Here is a 7,868-nt window from a genome sequence, read left to right as displayed (position 1 = left end):
TTGTTCCTATGTTTATTTTTCATATATTATTTTCCAATTTTCTTTGCAGAGAATATAAACATATTCATTGCATCACAGCTTTTAGACTATTAAGTGGCAACCATTCACCCTCCTCTAAATCAGATATTGGAGAGAGTGCCTACATTCAAATCAGCTTTGAAAGGTGCTTTGTTTTCTCTCCGTGTGGTGTTTTGGGACATACAAAAGAGATTCAACCATTCATCCATCCATCCATCGTCAACCGCTTATCCTGCGTACAGGGTTGCGGGAGATTCAACCATGTTTAATGTAATTTATTGTTAAAAGAAAGGGAAAAAGCTGGAATTGATCAGTGTCCTGACAACACATTAAGAGGCCAAATCCTACAAGACAATCCTACAAGTTAGTTTTACATAATTGATTATGTGCATTTGTTGGAATGTGATGTACAGGGTGAATCCAAGGTATTGTTCAGATTCAAGTATTTATGATTTAAACTATGTAAACCAAATGTTCAATTACAAAATCATTCAAATAACCTACTGTTCAATGGTGAACATTCTTTTTCAATAATTTAATATTACCTTATTGGCCTTGCAGTGACATTTCTCATAGACATTCATGGCCCCCAGAGCATGACAAACATTGAACTTTGGTGATCCCCTGAGATTTCCTCTAGTGCTAATTAGTAGATGTTAGCATGCTACACTTAGAAGGTGAACATGGTAAACATTACTTCAGCATGTTAACATTGTTGTTTTGAGCATGTTAGCTGAACTAAGTTATGTTCCTAATTACAGCCTCACAGAGCTGCTAGCATGACCGTGGACTCTTAGTCATGTTACTAGTTTTTCTTCCACATCTATTAATACAAACTACAAACTCTTATTGCAGATGAGTTAATGTAAATGTGTAAAAATAGAGTTTGTTATTTATGCTAACAATGTGATTTAACTTGTCACAACAATTTCTATATGATGACTTTACTGATAACTAACATACATGTACATAAATGTAAAATAGATGTCTTTTCACTAACTAAATTGGACTATTTTTAAAGGAATAGTTTAACAACAGGGAAATATGCTTTTTCCCTTTCTTACTGAGACTTAAGATGAGAAGATTGATATTACTTCCATATCTGTACAGTTGACAAAAGTTAAGCTAATGCCAGTAGCCAGTTAGCTTAGCTAGTAAAAAGACTGGAAACATTAAAAAAAAGCTAGCACACTGAAAGCTCACTAATTAACCCTATCTATCTTCAGCCATACAAAAACCAAAGTGTAAAAACGACACAGGGGTTACGGAACCATTTCTTGACCTGGATAGACTTCCCTCAGTGATGAAAGAGTCCCGCATAAGTCCTCGTAAAACCACAATGTTTTGTTTTTGCACTAATGGCGAGAAAGCAAATGAGTACAATTTTAAAATGTCAAACTCTTCATTTAATTCTGCTGTGACCTGAACAATATTCAAAATCAATCACATCTGTAGGCCTATATATAAGTTGTATATGGTGTACACCTAACTCTTATTCTTATTTTCTTTATTATAGTCTGTATTTTCCTATTTTATTTTAATTTAATTTTTATTTTCTTATCTGCCGTTGTATCTGGAGCTGCTATAACAAGTGAATTTCCCCAGTGTGGGATCAATATAGTCAAGGGGTTTCACTTGCAACCTCCCTCACACCGAGTGCAGATATTTCAGATAAACTGTAATTCAGTAAAAGGCAGTACAGCTATGGCCTGATCTGTGACCTCCTAATTTTACACAGGAGAGTGAGACACTGAGCAGAAAAAAGCTTAGCAGTCTGGCACCGTTCCTCCTCACGACGCCTCCAGGATACCATTCATCATTGCGGGCTACGTGAGTGAGCCGGTACACATCAAGATGTAACCCACAGATTTTCTTTATTTACAGTATATGGTCCAAACTGACAAGCTGACTAATGATAACCCCCTGGGGCGACCCTCCCACGCAGCTTTCTGTCACTTGTGATGCTCCCACATTCACAGTCTGATTTGCATCACCACTTCTGGCAGTATCCCAGATATACACAAAACAGGAAGGTTGTGTTCCAAAAACCATAAATGTAAAGAAAGAATACCTGTCACAACCAGGCTGGAAGCTATTATTTCTTATCTACAAATCTATATCATACACAGTCGCTTCTCTCATTGCTTCTATTGTTTACTCTGGAACCAGGCTACATCTGTGAGGGCTGCTGAAAACACTACTTTTGTTCACAGAGAAACACGCTTCTGTGAATTGTTTGTCTTTTAAGGCCTTTGGGAGTAGATATGTTTATACTAGATATTTTGGAGACTTAAACAGAATTGACTTAGAAAACAGCACTAAATTTATGCACACAGCTTCCTCAATTTTTCCAGATTCTCATGTAAACAGAGCAGAGTGTTCTGCGGTCAGGGACGAGTCTCTGGGTGAAAAAAATAGATTGGATTCATCCATGATGCACCTGTGAATGGCATCACTTAAATTCCCCTCAATGTCAGTGGTTGTGCAGACATCTGAAATAATTTGACTGCAGTACGTCAGAAGTTTTTCTTCTCCCACTCAAGCATGTCATAGGCAGTATAGTAAAGTGGAAGTTAGTTAGGGTGCAAAAGGGGCACAAGATACCTGAAACACAAATTGTGGAGGCAAAAGTGCTCTTAATGTTGCAAATAAATTATGTTTACTTGAATTTCCATCTGCTCAGACCACCTAGCAAGCAAGTTTCGTACTTTGTTAGTGGAATCCCACAGTAAGACCTCTATAAATTCTACCAGTAATGTCACTTGCAATTGTTTGTAAAGAGATCTCTGTGGCCATTATCAGCAGTTGCACCGGTAGTCTTCAGTTTTTGTGGCACAGTGCATAAGTTTACACATGGCCCTCCTAACACAAGTACTTTTACAGTTACAATCCTTTAGATGTAATGAATATAAAGGCCATTTTTGATACTAATTATTGTCAGCATTCTTTTCTGCAATAACCATTCAATGTATTTACATACATCACCTCTATTCATAGTAGTTTCACTTGTTAGAGGCAGGGTCCACCACTCCTGCACTGGACTCAAGTTGCTTTCACTCGTACAAGGGATTGACAGGAAATTATGCATGCTGTTTGTAAATGTTTACTGTTAGCTGTTTACGGTTCCGTCTCCTAAAGCTGTATCAGAGTTGCTACAAGCTACTAGAAAGTGCCCCCCTTTTGCAAGCTACTACAACTTACTGCTAATTCTAACCCAACATTTCCTACTGCTGTTGCTTCACCTAACAATATTTCAATAGGTAAAAAAACACAGGGTGGCTTTTAACGTAATGTATTTGTCACAGAGGTTAGCACTGACAGTGTTCTTTCATCAGTGTTCATCATTTTAAGCATTTTTTGTCAGCAGATCAGTTTTAAATATTGCAGAGAGTATTGCAACAAGAAGCAGCAACAACAGTGAGCTATTAGATTAATAGCAACAGGCAAGGATTTAAAGGGGCTATATGTAGTTTTTTTTAATCAAATGAATCACTTTTTTATTGCCTGTGTGTGAAAGAGTTGTAACCTCACATATTCACTTGTCAGGTTTTTCTGTTACCTCTGACAGCCAGTATGTCTAATCCTTCTGAGAAATCCACTGGCTGTGACTGCATGTGCGCTCCTCAGGCCTATTGATTCTGAACCGTACACAGGCTAACACTAACCTCGCAGCTAAAAACATGGAGTCTGCAAAGACCATAAAACGACTGACTCCCAGCACAACACAGACTCCACCTCAAACTCTATGTAAGGATAAAAACCAACAACAAAGTTCAATGTGCTGGAGCCCTTCAGGCCAAACAAGGTTCAGATCGAGCTCGGGTGAATACACAGTCAACATCAGAAAGGCTTGTTTTGAAACTGACAAAACTGACGCAGAATTGGTTTCACCCTATTGGACAGGTACATTACTGCAAAGAGTTTGAAACATATTGTGATTTTGTGCTTTAGTTGGCTCAAGTTAGATAACGTTAACTTGCCAGCTAATGGCAATAGCTAACATTATTCGGTGCGAAATACAGCTGTATGGCTTTCCACATGACTTCACCAGCTAACGCGACCCATATTACTCTCCTGTGTACCTCCGGTATTATGTCAAAGTGTAGATTTTAGCCTGCAAGAAATGATGTAACGGTACATCTGTCATCCAATACATTTAGCTGTTCTCACATTTCTGAGTCTCCGGTGAAAGATACACAAATAGTTAAAAAGCAGCAGGCAAGCAAACACTGATGTATCACGTCAGCTAAATCCAGTCGGTGTAACGTTCTCAGGCAACAAGCATAGAGTAGTTCAACCTCAAGCTAACAAAAATACTACTGTACCATTGCAGTGGCAGTTTTCCAGCATGTTGTGTGAAGCTGTCTCCCGGTGTGTCGTTGAAGCACGCAAACGAGCACACACCAGGTTGCAATCAAAAAACTGCAATGCTAGTGGCCACTGAAAACTACATATAGCCACTTAAAGTATTAACTTTATTTTAAGGGTAACAGCAGTATGGTTGAGTTTCACCATAGAGGCAATGCACTGACACACCCTAGAGCAGTGGTCCGCAATGGGCGGCCCAAAGCTCGCCCACCAGCAATAATATCTGGCCCGTGGCCAAATTACTTTGATAGCGGCAAAAAAAAAAAACAACCCAAAAAAGCAAATAGCAGCTGGTGCTGAAACAAGTCTCAGTCAAGACAGCAAAAGTTACTCACATAATCACTTTCTTTTAAGTGATTGTGCCTACAAAATAAAAGCGCAAGATCGTTTTTGCAGTAGTACTTTATGTCCTGTTTAATTGAGAGCTTTTACTTTCTCTTGTTTTGAAGGAAATTCTTAAGAGTCTCTGGCTTGCTTGACACACCTCTGAAAAAGCAGAAAATGTGAGATCGGATTCTCCTGAATACTGGGAAAATGAAAATAAGCGCCATAGCTTGATGTGGACCAATCACTGGGACACACACAATCCTGCACATGCTTAATTGTGCTTGATCTAAAACGATCTCTTCATAATCAATTTGTTGAAAAGGTAGGAAGGGATTAGTAGCAGCAAGCAGGGAGTGAACACACAACTCCTCAAACAGAAATCCTGTACACTACTGACTGAGGCAAGGAGGCACATGGTAAATGATATATCATAAATAATTAATTGACTATGTTCTGGCCCGCCATCTAATGACTTTTGTGGAAAAACTGTCCCGATGCCAGACTTATTTGCAGACCCCTGCCCTAGACTACACTTTTACATCACTGCAGCAAGGGGTCTGGATTGCTTTTCTCTGATTAGTAGTGTTGTAGTAGTAGTGTTGTGCACATAAGAGTGTACTTTGATACTGAACTGAATGCAACCTTCAACTATCAAGGTCAACTAATTAATAAAAATGAGGAGTAATTATGGAAACATGTTTTTAAATGTAGACCTATTTGTTCACTCAAATAACGTTGTGCACAACATGTCACACTGACAGGAGTTGAAGTCTCTCCTGGAATGTAAATTCAGCATCACTACAGCACTGTCACTTCTTGCCTGGGTCTCCACTTAGGCTAGAGCTGACACATAGAGAATTGATGTTCCCCTTTGGTTAAACCCAGTGGGTCTCCGCCAGGTTGCTGAGGTAATAACCATCATCTGGAGAGGTTAATGCTGATTGACCACAGCCTTTAAAGATCCAAAATCCATGATCCCTGGAGCAGGATGAAGAGGAAACACATTAGCGTCTCATCACCAGCTTTTTAATGGCTCTCTTAATGTCACTTGTTCCACAAAGCACATCACCGGTTGCACAGCTTTCTCGTAACTCTGAGTCACCATGTGGCCCCTGCTCACATGTAGATGAGGTTGGGACTGCTGGAGATGTCCCATTAATGTCAGCTCTATTTCAAGCACCAGACGACTTACTGGACTCAGGACTGGAAATTTTAAATCATTAAGTCCTCGGCAGCCTCTTTGCCCAGCTGGGTTTCATTTGCAGAGCTTATGTTGTTGTTAAGTTTTATTGTTTTGCCTGTCACAGTCTGTTTGCTGAGCAGATTAACATACGGTATTTAATAGAAGTTCTATTATAACAAAAGGGCAGCATTTTAAACTCACCCTGCATTTTAACACGGTGCTCTGACATTTTAGAAATTATTCTTATTGGACTTGTGGACACTCTGATTAAAGGTCAAGATTTCATGGGACTCCAAAACAGCTGTTGTAGTCGTTCAATAATGATGACATTTTGAGAGGTAGTGCATCTTGTTACTGACAGGCCAAAGTGCCTCCATAATTATTTTGAAACACAAAAACTGACTAATATGACCCATTGCAAGGTTACGACGCCGCTGTTCCTCCATCAATACATTTCCATATGTGACAATGTAAATCTCAATAAAGGGTTATTGTTTGACAGTGTCCACAAGAAGAGGCACTGTGATGGACCACACCGGTGGGAAAAGTTCTACCTCCAAAATAAAGGGAAATTCTCTGAAAGGCTCCTGTCACAGCCTGAGCTGTGACTCTGGACATTTTTTTGTTGTCCTGTGTTTCTCCCCCTCCCTATGTCTGTGTGTGTGCGTGTGTGTGTTGTGTGTGTGTGTGTGTGCATGTGTGTAAGTGGGTGTTCATTGGGCCTGGAGATCAGGAGCTTGTTGCGGTCTGTTATTGTTGAGATCAATGGAATAATAATTTCTTCATACCTCACTGGTAGTCTGTTGGACACAGGCTGACAGACTAAATATTCAGTGGAGCAAATGCTTTGAAGACATTATGAGGCCTGAGGCTGAGAGACATTTTACACTGACATACTGCAGCTCATCCAGTTTCAACAGAGTGGGCGAAAGGAGTGGGATGAAAGCTATTTCCGTGTTTTTTAGAGACCTGTATCTGACGACATGCTTTCAGCTCTGCGAGCCAATATTGATCTGTTTAGATGCTCTCTGAAGTCTGGGGATGCATTAAGAAGAGGAGCGCTCCCAGAGCCACTTCACAGCTAAAAAAGCAAATACAGTGAAACGTTAGTTTGGCACCAGAAGGCTGTAAGGAAGAAACAAGATCATTGGCTCATCAATTTCTGATGGATAAAGTGCATAATGATATAAGTGATACTTGCTGCTGAAATACTTATTTTGATTCAGTTATGAATTTTGTTACTGTCATGTTTGGATGGGGCTCTAATTACTTATATTGTCACGATCCTGCCTGTCTCGTTAGTTCTGATCCCTGTCACCTGTTTGCTCTCCCGCCCAGCTCATTTACCGGAGTCTAAATGTTTGTCAGTTCTGTTCAGTCTCTGCAGTGTCATCACCGTATGTTGAGTGTCCTGTACCCCTCTGAGTTTTCATCTGTGGATTTATGTGTTGCACTGCATGGACTCAGCCCTATTGGACTTACCTTGACCTGTGAGTGTTAAATAAATATCACAAACTGGATCATGCTCTCTGGTGTCTTGCATTTGGGTCCTAACCTGCCTTTGCACTCGGCCCACCGTGACAAAGATGAATGCATAATTAATACTTAAATGGTTATTGCATAACTTTATTGCATGGCTAACATTGTGGACCAAAATAGTTAGGAATGACTACTAACAATGTGCTGATCAACACACAATTACCTTTGTCTAACTTTCACTCATTCTATGGTTTATGACGACATTCTACTACAATTATCTGCTGAGATCTGGGAACATGGCTACATTGCTACAACAAAGGTTGTAAACAAGCCAATGACTATTCCAGATAATCTAAATCATCTAATTTGAAGAAAAACCAAAGGTGAGTGCTACAACTATTGTCAGAACAACAGACTGGTCTTTAAACTGTGATAGATGTTTGAAACAGACAATTTCGATATTTGACCATTTGCTGAATCCCTCCTCACAGCA

This window comes from Micropterus dolomieu, linkage group LG02 (genome assembly GCF_021292245.1).
Source record: "Micropterus dolomieu isolate WLL.071019.BEF.003 ecotype Adirondacks linkage group LG02, ASM2129224v1, whole genome shotgun sequence".
NCBI classification, from domain to species: domain Eukaryota; kingdom Metazoa; phylum Chordata; class Actinopteri; order Centrarchiformes; family Centrarchidae; genus Micropterus; species Micropterus dolomieu.
The sequence above is the reverse complement of the archived record's forward strand: the minus strand, read 5'-3'. Positions refer to the sequence as shown.